Genomic DNA, 16,200 nt, shown 5'->3' on the forward strand with positions numbered 1-16,200 from the left:
ATTTGTTCCTGAAATACCTTCTGAAGGCAGTAGCTTTTTTCTTTCTTCTCCCTTAAAAACATCAAGGCAGAGCATGCACCAATGGAGTTTGTTACAGTGTCGTAACTGGCTTCAGCTCCTGTCATTAATTGATAATCTTGCCGGATCTGCTATAATGCAGTGCCAGCTCAGCAAGCTCCAAGGAACTCTTGGGTAAAGTGCTCTCCATTTTGAGACCATCAGCAGCAGCTTATCACTTGATTTATCTGCTATTTCCAGGTGTGGAACTAAAAGTAAACTGTCACTGTAAATCACTAATTCAAGCGGAGTGAAGGAACAGCGCACAGTTTGCATATTTCAATACCACTTAATTAGAAAAAAAAAAAAATCCCTTGTTCCATACAAATGTACAATGCAAATCCTTTCTCTTAATGCTTCAGATGGGTAAAATGTCCTTTTGAGTCCCACATGTCTAATGCTGCTGCTCATCTTGTTACAACAGACTTTTAATTTTGCCCCTGGGACCAGATCAGGAAGTAGCTTTCTTTAAAGCCCAACCCAGTATGTGTGTCTCAATCTGGGAAAGAGTCCCTGCCTGCTGCTGGCACGTATACCACTGACACCTCTTAACCCAGCCTTTGACCTTTATTTATTTATTTATTTATTTATTTATTTAAAGAGCCTTTTGTGTTTGCTAATTGTGTAACTGCCATTTTATGGCCTAATAGTCCTAGATGAGGTTGAGCTATGTGTCTTCCCTAAAGGTGTCTTGTCTGACTCTTGTTCAAAATCAGCTTCTAACTGCAAATTGTGCTTTTGCATGATTAGACCTTCTTCTCTACCAGCCCCTTATTTCCTTGTAGCCACCTCCATGGAAAACAGAATCATTTACTGGATCAGTGGGAATAACATTTTCTTGTGGCATGCCGCTTCGGAAAAATAAGTGATTCTTGATACAATGACTGCCTTCAACCCTCCTCTCTTACCGTCCCCCTCTCCCCTTCTTCCATTACCCTTTATGCTCCTGCTGCGCTGCTGGATGACTGCACCTCCAGCATTTGCATCTTGTCCCTCCCTCTGCTCTTCATCTTGGCAGTATAAATTGCTCCAGCAACCTCATAATTTTGATCTGCAATCATTTTGCTCCACTAGCTTATGGCAGTGCACAAACCAAACGCTTTCTTTTTAGACTGGGCTGGCTACTGGTGTACTGATCTCAGAGTAACTTTGGAGCTGAGAGGTTTGTGAGGTGCCACGTGCACCAAAATGTGGATTACAAATTAAAGCCAGAAAGAGAACGTCCCTTTTAAGAAAACATCCGACATTTCAATTCCTGGTTTTTTTTTTCTTTCAGCACTTGCCAGTTGCTATTTAAAGACAAACGTATAAACCCACTATCCCGTTATAAAGTGAAATATCCTGCTTTAGAAAAATGAGCAAACAAACAGTAACACCATCTTTCGATTTATTGGTGTGATTTTTTTTTTTTTTCAGAGGTGATCTCTAACATAAAAGGCTTTTCTGTGGTGGCTAAAAACATTGCATTGTACATAAGATTTTCTTGTTCAGATCAATTTGGTAAATTTTCATTTAGTTTCAGAGTGGTTCATTTTGTTGAGGCTTCATTTTGTTCAGACTAGCAACTCAAGAGGTTTCCTGTAGCTTAGAGAGATTGCTTTTGAATTGGTACATTATTCAGTCATGAATTGTTTCTTTAGTATATGAGCAGCTGAGTGGGGTTTTTATTACAAATATGAGTTTGAGTGCAGAACAACTACTATTTTGGCCAACTAAAGAATGTAAAATTAAGCACGAGTCTTCATAGTATACTGTGATGCTTTTCTACACTGTGTGCATTGGGTTTTTTTAAAGTACTTAGCAAAAACCTCCTGTAGGGCATGGTAATATGACTGGCTGCACACAGAATTTAAAAAATAATACAGTATATTGTAGAAATATGGCTACAGTAGAAAGAACTGAAACTGTTTTCCTGTTACCAGAAGATACAGTTGAGTAAATTTTGGTCTTTGTGATCTGCTACTAATTAAATAGGTCTTCAGCTGCATTCAGCATCTGATCCTATTGTGAAGTTCTGAGTGAGCGTAACACGATTTCTGCAAACACTGAGGTAGTGAGGTGGCGTTCGGTAGGAAAGCAAGTGCAATCCCAGTGTTATGTACCAGCCTTTGAAAATATGGTTTTCTTCCATGTTGTTTCTTGTTGTTTACCAGTGTACATGATTGCTTTTACCTACCTTGAATTAGTTTCCACCTCTGCAGGATTTTTTGGTCCAATAAAATTAACTTGGGTAAATGGAAAGCAGTAGGAAAGAAATGTCTGGTTTTTAAAGATGCTGTCTCTGGATTTAGGGAGATTTTGTAGATGGAAGATTCTTACAGCAAATCAGATGACTTTATTTGCTTAGTGTGTGGCAGCAAATTGAGGACCTTGCGTGTTCCAGCTGCCTTAGTAAAGAGATCGAGGGTCTCAGTGCCCCAAAGCAGATCTCCTGCGTGTTTTGCTGTAATAGGCTTTACCAGTGCAGCCACCAAAAATCGTTTTCTCTGACTTCAGAGATGGGAGGCAGGGTTTGTAAGGGCAGCCTACTGCCCACAGCACAGCTGCCTGGAGTTCACTGTAGCACCAAATCTAGGCCCTTGGCTGTCTGACTTCAAGGAGATTAAGAGTCCATTTTTGCTCTAATATCTTAGGAGGCAGCTGCTTGTCTTTTGCTACATGACTTACTGGTTGAAGAAGTTTATTGCCACATAAGAAGATGATTTAGAGTTTTTGTTTTAATATCTTAATCTCGAATATTTTAAGAAAAATCAGTTCTATTAGCTCTTGGGAGTTAGAGTTTCACTCATTAGCAGGTGAAAACCTTACAAAACTCAAGAAGAAGTTACCTAAAAATCTCTCTTCCCAAGATGTCTTAGTCGATAGGTCTGAGTAGAAAAACTTATTTCAAAGTAAGAGGCCATTCTGGAAAGAGGATGAGAAATTAAAGTCTAGTGGATATAGCTATGTTAATGGGGGCAGAGCAGCTACTTAATTACATAGCAATGTCAGAAGCAATAGGATTATCTATTTCTGTCATGGTACGGGTCAAACTGAAGACTAGCAGTTGAACTTAAGGTGCTATATAAATGCATAGGAAAGTTCCCAAATGCTTATAATTGCCCTCTCAGTTGCTGTGAATACTGATATTTAGTGATCTTCTTTCTCTCTTTCATAGTCATATATTTATTATATGTGAAAGGGTTATTGTAAAAGACTTTTCTCCATCACTGTGGTACTGTGTGCCCAAAGCTAGAGCCAGCTGCATGAGGCTGGAAGAAGAAATGTGTTTTGCCATTTACAGTAGGGTAGATTTAGTCCTTGCTAAAATCCCCTGCATCTTCACTGTGCTCCGGAAAACACCATATTTATCACCAGATTCCAGAATTTACATTAAAAATAGCATAATTGAATCAAATGCATTGCCACATCTTGATTCCTCTTCTTTGTTTATAGGATTTCCTCTGAAAAGCATTGTCTTATTCCTGTATTTTCTAGGAGAGAGGGAGCGAGCAAGCTGTTGGATAGTTGGAGCTCTGGCTTAATTAGTTTTCTCAGGTCCGCAGTAATATCTTACAGTTCTTAGTGTTTCTTGGAAAGGTGCTACAAAAGATAGAGCGAGCTGCATGCTCCAATTCCACCTGGAATACTCTAGTTAGCTGTGGATTCACCTCAAGGAAATAAAAGAGAGTTAAAAGGCCAGCAAAAATGTACCCTGTATGGCTTGGATAAAGAAAGGAACGTGTACTAATTTTTTCTGAAGTTAAAAAAATCATTATAAGGGGGTTTAGTTCAAATAAATTATATATAACAGCATGAGCTGATATCTTTTACTAATACTGAGATTCAAGACTGAGATTGCACTTGTGGAGGAGAGGAAGAAACGCTGTCTGACGTTTGCTGTGAGCTATTGCTGCGTGCCAACTAGCTGAGACATTTTGGAAGTCCCCAGCAGCTATCTGAAAGCAAAGTGCAAATATCACAGCACAGACACAAGGCTCCCAAACCAAACGGTGCCCGCATGCTCGGTGAATCCATGTTCAGGTGTTTATTTGAATGCCATTTCGCAGAGCACATTCGCCTTCTCACCTGATATGGGGAGACTTTGAGTCTTGCACTTTGAATTAGGTTGCTGCCGAGGTTGTGGCAAGGGGGAGGAAAACTCTTGATCTTGTATATATATTCCTTGAAAAGGTTTTGAGAAAGGAGGTTTTGATATGTTTGCACTCATTACGATTCTCTGGACAGCTCTGAAATGTAAATAAAAGGAGATTCAGGTGTTAGCAGAGAAGAGACTTGGCTGCAATGGAAATACTACTGCTCCCTGAATAGCCTTCTTGGACGGAAGCTGCAAACAAGCAGTGTTTGGCCAGGACATTTTTCTTAGTGCAATTTCGGATAGCTTCACCACTATCCAAGGCTTTGATCCAAGTTATCAAGGTTAGGCCTAATTTAAAGAATAAAACTGCCTTGTTGTGTACTAGTTACTTTGTATTTCCCCCGTTAACAGGATAGCCAGGACATGCTTCAAGGAGTCAGACTGGAATTCGGTCTTCATTCACCTGTGGTGTTGGAATTGCCACTGTGGCTGTATTGAAGATGGTTCAATCAGAGATTTCCCCCTCTCCCCACCCTTTGCAAAAGATAGCCATCTGGTGCCCTGAAATACCTAATCTCATTTTTCACACACTGTTTTCAGGCAAGAGTGTCTTCCTCACTCTCCTGTGGATTATGATCTTCCTTAAACCTTAAAGCAAATTCTGTTCTGAAGATGTGTGAAACTTCAGCTTTCATTTTGACTGCATTTGTTTCTTGTTTTCCCTCTGAAGAGGAATCTGTTCAGAGCAGAAGGCGGCTCGCTGTTGTCAGAAAGAGCAGGCTGTCGGTGTGTTTAGAAGAATGTGAGAGTCCTTCAGGCAGCCTTTCACCTGCCCATCCCAGATTTGTAGTGGGCAAAAAGAAATATTTGGAATGTGTAGGTGTTTTCCTGGATGATTTTCCATGAGGATTAGCTCCTGGGGACTAGCGGCTCCTGTGTGCTGGTCTGGGGTGGGACCTCTTTGTACCATTTGCTGCAACAGCCCTGTTCCCCCCACGGCTCTCTTACACCACACCGTGCCCTGCTCTGCAGCATCCACCTGCCTTTCCTTCAGCAGAAATATACCTTCTGATTGAGACAGACAGCCTCACCCATATCAGTAAATATATAAAACATATTATGTTATGATAGAAGAGTTGCAAAGGCAAGCCATATGCAGTGGGGGTTAGCTCCAGAAACAATCTGGGTGGTGCACGTTAACTGTTGTGGCCAGATGGTAAATCAGGGTGGAGGAAGAAATGGGAGGTTTGATCCAAAGCAGCACTCTTTTTCCTCCCATCAAGGGAAACTGAGGTACCAGTATCTTACTGGGCTGACATAGTCACCTTCCTCAGGGACAGAGGAGAAAAATAAATGGGCCTTCAGTGCCAAAGCTCAGCCACCGAGCTGTCAGCCTTTGTGCCACTCGTGCCACATCTGCCTTGGTGCTTTTCTGCTCTTCCACTGCCTGGATCCTGCTTCCTGTGGTGGGTTTTGGTGTAGAATTTGGATAACTGCACATAATTTTTATGGCAATTTGCTTTGGTTTCTCTTCTTGCTTAGGCTGCTGAACATAAACTCCAATTGCATTTGTTTTTTAAAGCAGCTGGCAAGCATGATCTTGCTACCATTTGTGTATCAATAATTCCATTTTCATCTCACTTGCTACAAACAGCATCTTCTTCATTTGAGGGGTTTCGGTACAAAAATCTGACTTGGAGAATGATAATCTCTCTCTCATTTAGGAAGAGCTTTGCTGATTGCCCCATGATGATCAGTTCCATGTAACATGTAGCTCAAGCTTGTCTTCCTGGCGGAGCTCACGAGTATCTTATGTATCTGCTGAGCTAATATATTGTCTTTCTGTATTTGTATTCTGCAGCTGATTGTTCAATGATTTCTCCTGCTGAATTGCAATAGATGAGCTGTTTAATGTTGCAACGGCTGATTTTGTAATGTAAAAACAAAAACCCTCTCGATTCCAAATTGTGTTTGCTAGTTAGAACACAGAATTTAAATGAGATCTATATGGAAAATGTATTTTTCCCATTGTTTCACCAATGCAGAAAGAAAACAAGTCTTCACTCTTTCTAAAAGAAAATCAAATCAACCATGGCAAGAATTTGTTTTGCAAGGAAGAAGCATTGGTAAAAACTAAACCTGTTCCTTTCTACACAATTGTGTCCATATTAGTGTTTTTTAAAAATACTTTCTCAATGCAGAAATAACAATTTCCAATAAGAATGTCTTTTCTGATAGCTGGAATGTTAAAATTTCTAAAAATGAGCAGTTTAAAATATATTCATTTTATCATGATATGTCTTCTGGTGCTGAGTCTATGTATATTTCCACAATATTCTTGATCTTCTTTTCACCAAAGTAGCCCTGATTTAAAATTTCTTTATGTTTTTACTGGAGAATTGTTGTAGTGAATGGAAATGAATGACTCAAAAGTAGATGCTGGATTTTGTAGCTTTTATTGACAAACTGCTTGAGATGGGCACCTGAATGAAACAGTTGACCATTACTTCAAGTGCCAAGTTGGTATTTACTGTGAGGCATAATGATTTCATGACTGTTTGCCCACCTATGTGAGAGAAAGCACCAAAGAGGACAAAAGAGTATATGAAATTCTCCTGTTAGCTTTTATGTTTTGTGGCAGCCTTGGCTCTGCAGTGAGCAGCGTGCTTTGTCCACAGAGTTGAGGTCCCCAGAAAAGCACTGCAGCGTGCTGGTGTGGTGACCTGAAAGGCTAACCTGCACATGGGGGGCTAACCATGCTGCAGGGATGCTGCTTTGGCACTCCACTTTGAAAATGAACTATCCAGTTAGAGTATCGTAGACTAAACCATCATTTCTGTGTAAACCTGTGCACATTTAAGAATGAATTATAGCTGATGAGGAGCACTAAGATGAAGTTTGAGATTGGAAGATTAAAGCTGAAGAGCAAGATAAACTTGTATTTGAAGTACAATTTTTAACATAAGGAACAGAAGAAATAAGTGACCATTAAAGGTAGGAACTTGTGTGGGGAAGAGTTTCAAAGGTGCTATTGTTGCTGCATAACAGTGGCCGTAAATGTGTTACTGTCTCTATAATTTTTAAGTATGTGGTGGGTTGACTGTGGCTGGATGCCAGGTGCCCACCAAAGCTGCTCTATCAGTCCCCGCTTCAGCTGGACAGGGGAGAGAAAATAAGGCAAATGGCTCATGGGTTGAGATAAGGACAGGAGAGATCACTCAGCAATTACCGTCACAGGCAAAAGAGACTCAACTTGGGGAAAATTAATTTAATTTATTACCAATCAAATCAGAGTAGGAGTGACAGGTTCTGTGCAGAGCCTGCTCCAGCGCGGGCTTCCCACGGGGTCACAGCCTCCTTCAGGCATCCCCCGGCTCCGGCGTGGGGTCTTCCCCAGGCTGCAGGTGGAGATCTGCTCCACTGTGGACCTCCCTGGGCTGCAGGGGGACAGCCTGCCTCACCAGGGTCTTCCCCACAGGCTGCTGGGGAATCTCTGCTCCGGCACCTGAAGCATCTCCTCCTCCTCCTCCTTCTGCACTGACCTGGGGGGTCTCACTCCTCTCTCCAGCTGCAATGACTGTTGCACAGCTTCCCCCCTTCTTAAATCTTTTCTCCCAGAGGCACTACCACTATCGCTGATGGGCTCGGCCTTGGCCAGCGGTGGGTCCGTCTTGGAGCCGGCTGGCATTGGCTCTATCATCAGACACAGGGGAAGCTTCTGGCACCTTCTCACAGAAGCCACCCCTGTAGCCCCTGGGCTACCAAAACCTTGCCATACAAACTCAATACAAAGTATTAAAACTAACATGATTTCCTCTGGTAATGTAGGAGCATGTATGGCTTTTAAAAGCATATCATGACTTTAATAACCGTTTCACAAAAAGACTGCTCATGTTCAGTAACGATACTTCTGTCATGAAACTTCCTTGAGTATTTTTAGCTTTTTCTAGTGTTTGCACTGTGAAATAGCAGTATTTTAAAATATTTGAGAAACAAAACTTGACCCTGCTAAGAACTTAAGATAATTGTCAGATATTTTAAATTGCTAAGAAGTAAAACTGTTAACACTTGTGTCCTCACTAATTATATTCTGCATATCTACATTCCCCTGACAACTGCTGATGCATCTAGTATCACTCTACCTAATGGCTGAGGGCTTTTAAGTGACAATGCAAAGCAAAAATAGCTTATTGCTCTGAAGAGCTCTGTGGAGAAGTGTGTGATGGGATCCCTGGATGCTGTGAAGTTTTAATGCTGCAGAGTCAGAAAAGATTTTACTGTTGTGCCCTGTTAAGTCCCAGCTCGATGGAGCAATGATACACAGACTTGAAACTTTGGTTTAGTTCCCTGTAAGTCTCTCATAATCTTCTCTTTGTTTAATAAGAATGTATATGTTTCTTAACCTAATACACTTTTTATCAGTTGTAGAGGACTGAAGTACAACAGAGACTGAAGCATCAGCACTCTGCGAGAAAGCGCAGGTACTCCTCTGGGCAGATTCCTTCAGCATTAGTTTCTATTAGAGTTCAGGTTGCTGGAGACACAAAATTTGCCTCACTGAGTAGCTGACCTGATATTGCAGTGCTGCATCCAGCTTAGAGCAGCTCTTTGTTGCCAGTCAAGGAGAAGAAATGTGCGCAGCAGAGAAGGGAGGACCTGAATGGAGCAAACCGTTGGGTGATGCAGGGATTTCGACTAGAGAGAGGAGTTGTGGGCACCCTGGTCTGGTGTGTCATTGATTTGACCCAATGACACAACACTGGGCCAAAACCTCGAACAAGCCAGTTTGGGCTCGGTGTTGTTGTGGTACCCATAAGGATATTTGAGGAGGGGGGAGAGTATAGTCCAGTCTGAGTGAGAAGATGTACACTTCAGATTCTGCTAACATCTCCTGGGTCTTAGTGATGATTTACATTGGCATGTGGTCACCTGTGAAATGAAGTCTCAAAAGCAGCTGCAGGTGGTTTTTTGATGCCAAGGGTGGCAAATACTTGTGTGAAATTGTTCTCAATATGCGTGACAACTCCAGTTATCTATGGAAGCTTTTAATGACGGAAAAAAAAATTCCCTGTGTTGTCACTGCCCCACACTTGAACACACTACTGTTTTGAGGCTGTTTATGGGAGGAATGCATGCATTGCTTTAGCATTTGTGATTTAGCGAGACTATTGACGGGGTCTTCATTTGGAAGAAAGATACTTTACGTGCAACAGAACAGAAACATATTTATTAAGACCTCGCAGGTTTGGGTTCACTTATTGCACCAAGAGGCAGCGTGGTTCTTCTCAATGCCTTTCATTTATTGCACCACTTTGTGGGACAGCACTGTCCTATCACCCAGCTGTGCTCACTAATGAGATGCGGCCCCGTTGTACAGCACCCTTGAGGCCAGGAGGAGTGTAATGAACACTAGATGGACCCAAATCCCTCTGAAGGCTATGGGAATCGCTGGTCCATTGATTTTTTTGCTGGAAGCTGTTGACAGGATCAGATGTACATGGAGCTGGTTTTCAACTCTTTGTCCCAGGCCATATGCTTAATCCTTCCAGCAGTATTTATAACGATAACTAGTTCATTACTGGCTTCTGCTCAGCTTAAACCCATTCTGAGAAGGGCTGTGAGGTGTTTGCCAGAGCCTCTCTGAGCACTTGGAGATCTGCCTGCTTGTGCTGGGGACAAAAATGTTCTCTCGCTACCTCCCTTGTCCTTGTTATCCCTGCAGTACCATCACAGGCAGGAGCAGGGGCTGGATTTTATCTCAGTTTTGCTTTGCCAGTGGAACTCCTGTGTATGTGGTCTATACGCAAGGTGGCTCCACAGCAAAGGCAGCAAGTCGCTGATGTGCAGCAATGAGGAAACTCCTGTTCTCTGAGGAGGCTGGACACTTAGGAGCCAGCCCAGATCCAGTGTCAGATCCCAAAGTGAGCCTGCAGATCTCTCTGGTAGTTAGAGAAACTCTGATGGGGAAATCACTGGGAGATATACACTGGCCATATCTTCTCTTGTTTTCTCCCTGTAGTTACTGCCCAAGTAGGGTTAGTTTACTTATTGCCTCCTTCCCTTCCAGAGAAGCATTTTTCAAAGGCAGATCTGTGATTCTGAAAGTTGAGGATAAAAGGAACAGAGTTGCTGGATAATTTGAGCTTATACAAAATGTATGTAGCAATGCAAGTATTGACTTGTTTCAGTGAATATCAAAATTTATTGTCCCTTGAACTAAATATTGACACAGACAGAGCAGTATCAATATTTATCTCTCAGGTTAATACATTTTTATATTCACCTCAACATACATCAATATGTGCTTATTATTATTATAATGTTTGTCCTTCAGCAGAAGAAACTTCCATGTGGTTGAGAGGGAAAAGGGAGGTTTAGATTAGTATTCTTTTCCCGTTTTAAACTTCATCAGATGCTTTATCCTGCACAGGGCACACACTGCAGCCCTCATTCAAGCAAAACCCTTATTGATGGTTGTGACAGTCTATGCACTGACTGATTTTTGGGAAATGTGAAGTTAACTGTCACTAGTGGAAGGGGCAGCAAAACCAGCACTTCTGTTTTATAGACTAGTTGCTTGGTGGCACTTCCAGCAGTACCTCTGTAACCAAGAAAGAGCTACTTAACAGCTCACAGCAATGAGGCGTAGCGCAGAGTGCAGGACACAAATTGACAAGACTTTGATGCCGAGATCCAGCTGTGAATTGCTGCCTATGAAATGATGCTGTTAACGTTGAACAGGGGGACACCTGCAGACCGCTAAGGAACCTGGTGGTAAGCTTATCTCACGCCTGTGTTACGTGTGGCACTCTGCGTCTGCATGACAGCTGGAACTTTATGCACACTCTTAATACTGTGGAGAACGCGGTGGCCTATTTGGGCTTCCTGCATTTGTTCAGGAAGCAAATGAGTGTGAGCAAGATGAGTGTGGCCACTTCACTGTGACTGAAGGATTGTCCTTCTGATCTGTCCTGTTGCCTTTTTATGCTCATTCTAGATCTTAGAGAACAAGACGACAGAGGTTTCCTAGCTAGATCATGAGGGCAGGCTGCACAAAAAAGATGCAGGCATGATGGCACTGAATGTCACAAGACTTGTTTGGGCTCTGCAAAAGCCTTTTAGCACATGACTTATGCTATAGGGAGCCATTTATGTGGAGATACCAGCTCTGGCAGTTAGGCAGACACAGTCTAAGTTCCACAGAAGCACTGAAGAAATGCCACTATTCCTCTCTGGATTTTGGTTTTAAACCTCCTGACATTAAACACAAGGGGGCTGAAGGGGCCGGGAATACCCAGATTGGGAGCAGTAGTAAAAGGTGTGGTCCTCTCTCTCAGTCCCTGTGCACCCGTCTGCTCATCAACAGCTAGCTGATGATAGAGACAGAGAAGGAGTTGAGTCACATGTTGATCTGGATAGTGGCTGAACACCAGATATTCAGCAGAAGCTGTTAAAAGCTGAAAGTTTGGATCTGAAATTCTACCTGGCTGCTGGTAGACCAGAGAAAATTCTCCAAACTCTTACCTGCCAGAAGGTGGCATTGGGCTGGAGAGCAGAGAAGACAGTTCCCTCCTTGAGATGCTCCAGTCTTCCTCAGTTTAACACCGCTGAGGAAGCACAGTCTGCATCGCTCCTGCTGCCGACAGCAGTGCCGAGCGGTGCCAAAAGCCATTCGGCGTCATTCTGGTTGGTTTCTTTGCTGCACTTACAAGTCAGACTCAAAGTAATGACAGTAACAGCTGTTTGTAAACTGACATTTAACTGACAATTGTCAGTAGACAATAAGCATATGGTAGCTGACTTTGCACATGCAGACAACTGCAGCAGCGGAGGCACGGAGCAGCTGCAGATGCTGGAAGACAGCACTGCATTGATCTGCAGTTGGGAAGGTCATCTCGGTGATTGAAGACTGCATTTTGTGGCTTGACTTTTTTAAAAAAAGCTAGAAAGACAATAAACTGATGCCTTATGTCCCTATTTCTAACGAAAAGCAAGATTTTTGAGTCCTGGTTAAAATAATATAAATACATGCCAAAACCCCACCTCCTGAAAGTAACATTCTTAATTAGTACTGGAGTCTTTGCTTTTTTCCTTCTCCTGAATTAGTAGTGACTGATATTATGACCATCAAGAACCTGATTAGCGAGAAGGTGTATTCGCTTGTGTTTTCAAAGCCATTTGTAGCAGAATCAAATAGAGATGAAGTGCCTTCCTCATGATTAGTATTGCTTTATGACAGTAAACTTAATAATGAGGGATGGTCTCAGTAGTTTCCTCTTTTGGGAGCCAATACCTCTGATGCATGGTTGGAAGACTTTGTGACTAAGGCAAAGGGCATTAATGTCACATTATACCTTTGAGTATAGTCGGGCCAAGTATGTGAATGTGAAATGAGGGCTAAAAAAAGTCTCCCTCTGAACCAACTGCATCGCTGCCTGCACTTGACTCATAACTCAGTAACCATATGCTTCTATTCCACTGACAATTGCCATTTAAATGTCAGTTTACAAGCAGATGTTGAGAACCTGCCTTTGTGCCATTAATTAAATCACAGAAAAGCAAAGTCTGAGGTTTAACGCTGCTTAGGCTAACTATGATGAGAGTAACAGCGGAGTCCAGCAGACCGTGATGGACCAGGGCGGTCAGGGTTAAGTGGCACAGGCAAAGGAGCATGGACATGAGGTCACCGCAACAGCCTCAGTTACTGGGCTATGGCAGCCAAATAAAGCTGGCATTTCCTAGTGACAGTTACAATTTTGTAGACATTTCCAAGTTTTGTGGGATGGCTGGCAGTGGCCAGGATAGAGGAGAACTGCTGGACTATAAAAGGAGAAAGATTTAAGTGCTCAGGTGCAGAAAAAAAGGCAAAGACCTATTCAACAGAAGAACAGGCAAAATCTGGAAGGGTGGAGAAGGAAGCCCCCTCTACTCTACCAGACATTTGCATGTATTTAAAATCCTTCCCAATGAAGTTCATAATGAATTTAATTCAGTCCCCTATGGCCCAGAGGAATGTTCTGAGTAATAAAAAAGTATTGCTAAGGGACAGATGACTGCCAAACTCCTATTCTGTTCCAGCAATGCATATTTATATTATTGGCACTTAAACACTAGGTTTATTTTACTACATAAATGATCCTTTGCCACATACTAAGAATTAATACTGTAAGATCCACTTCTGGGAAGTTACAATAACAATTCCCAAATTTAAATCAGTTAAATTTGTATGCTTTATTTTTAAAGAGGTTTGGGGTGGATTTTTTTTTTCAGATTAAAATAGTAGTTGAATGTGGTAATTCCTGGTTTTGGTAAACTATTTTGTGGCTAGTTTATGGATTAGCTTTTTAAAGTGGTTTTAGTCAAGGATCTTTTCATGCCTTTTTTTTGTTACCTTGAAATATCTACATCAATGTTAAATGAATTGTAAGCTCAAACACTTAAAGGTTGAGATGTATTCACTTACACATAGTCAGCTAGGTAACACAAGGGCTCCTGGCTTCTGTTGGCATGGTCTAATGCACTTTTGATGATTAAACAGAGTGATTCAAACGTGTGTTGGAAACTCCAAGCACCAGTGATGGAGGTCACTGGCCCACAGCATTACTTTGTTTATAAACATCATTATTCCATGGAAGATAAATCTGCTCTCATCTAGTGTGTCACTTCAGTGCAGTAGTCAGGACAATGGAAAAAAAAAATGGAGCTACTAATTTTTTTCACTTTAATAAGAAGGAGTGGAAGGGAAAGTTGGGTATGAGATGAAATGGAAAGGAGTTTAATTCCTAGCAGGCAGCAAGCTCAAGGGAAAAATGCAGCAGTACTGGTGCAAGATGCAGTTTGGTTTACATTCAAGCTAATACAATGTTGTTTTTAAGCGCCTTCTGCACATTACAGTACAACACAAACTTCTACAGCCTGAGTACAAGTTCAAATTCATGGCAGCAGTAATTCAGTCAAAATATTTAATGCCAAGGTCTGAACATAAAGCTTTTCTTCTGATGCGCTTCAGTTTACTTCATAACTCCATGTCAAGTGTGAACAGTTGGAAAAAATATTGTGAATTTGTCAGCATGTTTATTTACATGGTGCATCTCCTTTGAATCCACAAGCATTTTTTTTTCAAGTGTAAAAATGAACAATTACTCATCCCAGGAAAACAACAAAGTTTTACAGACATCTCCTCCCACTCCCCAAAAGACTAACCTCACCGCACTGCGCAAGGGCACAAGCAGCTCATTTTTCAGTTCCTGTACACACAAAATATTCAGTTCCCTGGAACAAAAGTGTCTGAAGAATATAAGGGGGAATCTTAAGCATTTGGCAGTTTGAACTAAAAAGAAAGGTCAATGGCAAAGAATTCAGATACAAGCAAAAAATCAGACCTCTCAGAGCACTGCATTTGAGCTTTAAAACTGAATGCAGGCGTTGTTTGCTCACAGTGTTTCACAGCAGCATTCATAATTTAGGAAACTATTAACCAGCATGATGAAGTACCCTGTTTCTGACTAAGAACAAAAAAAATTACACTATAGAGCTTATTTTCTTTTCCCTTGAAAGAGATAATCTGGCAAAATTTGACAAGAATTCTGCAGACCTGGGTTTGTGGGCTTTGCATTTAAGTTGCACGGGAGAAAAAGCCACAATGGAGCAGCAGCATCCTTTGGCTGCCTTTTTATAAGGCCTGTCATAAGTCACTGCTCAGGGCTCCTTATTTTCTGTTGGTCTGCGCCAGGACCGCTATCCCTGTATTTGTTATGCTGACAGCAGAGAAAAAAAAAGCACTGAAGGCTAGAAAATTTGCAGGACCAATACAAAATTCAGATCAGCTTTTGACAGAGACACAACAGGTACTGAAAAACGAGGCAAGAAGGCAGGGGAAGAGTAGCAGAGCCGAGTAAAGGGGCATGGGGTTGGGTAGGAATGGGAATGAGAATAAAGAGACTGTGGCTGAGGAGAGTTATGGTGGTTAAAGAACAGAAAATGGCAAAGGTAAATGCATTTATCACTTGCCTACTAAGAACAGCCTACCAGGGCTCTTAATCTAGTGCTATAAGTTTAAGATGCGCAACTTCCCCATCCTACCAAAATTACTGCGACACTGATTACCAAAGCAAATGATCAAAAAGACCACTTTTATTTGGTAGCTCATTCAGTGAGATCGTAAATTTGTTAAAGTAATTATAGCTTTCATTAACAAAATCAATTTCTTTAAAAAAAAAAAAAAAAAAGACATTTCATACCTTTTTTTGCTTGGGGGTGGTGGTGAAGAGAACTTGGACGGACCCTGTTTAAGCCCAGGCAGTTTCAAAGTTAGGAAAAATCTTTCTTCTCTTTTCTGCCCCCCTTCCCCATTACATTCAGGTCTTCCCACTAGCAAAGTATCATTTTCCTGGCTTGACAAATCAGTGCGCACTATTTCAGAGCTGCATTCCTACAGTGATCTGTTCAATAGGGGCAATCTGACTTAGTGTGGTCAGGTAAGATTTAAAATGCTTCTGTTGAGAAAGGAGGCTAGACAGTGGAGGAGATTAACAATATAACAAAAGTCTACTGGAAGTGAAAACTGTGCACCATCAGGATACTCTCTACTATTTTGTGCCTCTGCAGCAAGGAAGCCAATCTGCAACTTCTGCTCCCTCTTAAGTGTTCATATAAGGCACGTTTCCTGCAAAGAGAAAAACAAAGTGGAAACGGTAAACTGGTGGCTGTATTGCATTTCAGAAGTAATGCTTGGTGGGGGGAGCACAGAGGAATTATTTTGTGTACCTGGTATTTCATGCAAGATGTCAGGCTTTCCAGCGCTTACATGCACCAGAAGCAGTGGATGCCAACGGGGCTCTTCCCCCTGCTCCGTCTCCTGCCTGGGAACAGAGCCTGCTCAAGTTCACCCGTACATTTCTTCAGGGCTGCCGTTTTGAAGATGGCATCAGCGCTGCTACTCTAGAGAGCGCCGGTCCACTGAGGCAGAATTTTCAGAGATCCAACACTTAAGTCACCCCCTTTTTAATGCCATTAGTGATGTAGCAACATGTATTTATATTTACATATAAATACAAAATGGTCAG

The 16,200-nt window shown here is 41.9% G+C and overlaps 1 protein-coding gene across 1 annotated transcript in view; it reads left to right on the forward strand.

Moving 5' to 3' along the window:
* Window positions 1–16,200, forward strand: part of GPR39 (G protein-coupled receptor 39) — an 81,910-nt gene that overhangs the window by 64,498 nt on the left and 1,212 nt on the right. The window lies entirely within an intron of this gene.

The sequence above is a fragment of the Accipiter gentilis genome, chromosome 1 (genome assembly GCF_929443795.1).
Source record: "Accipiter gentilis chromosome 1, bAccGen1.1, whole genome shotgun sequence".
In the NCBI taxonomy this organism is placed as follows: Eukaryota; Metazoa; Chordata; class Aves; order Accipitriformes; family Accipitridae; genus Astur; species Astur gentilis.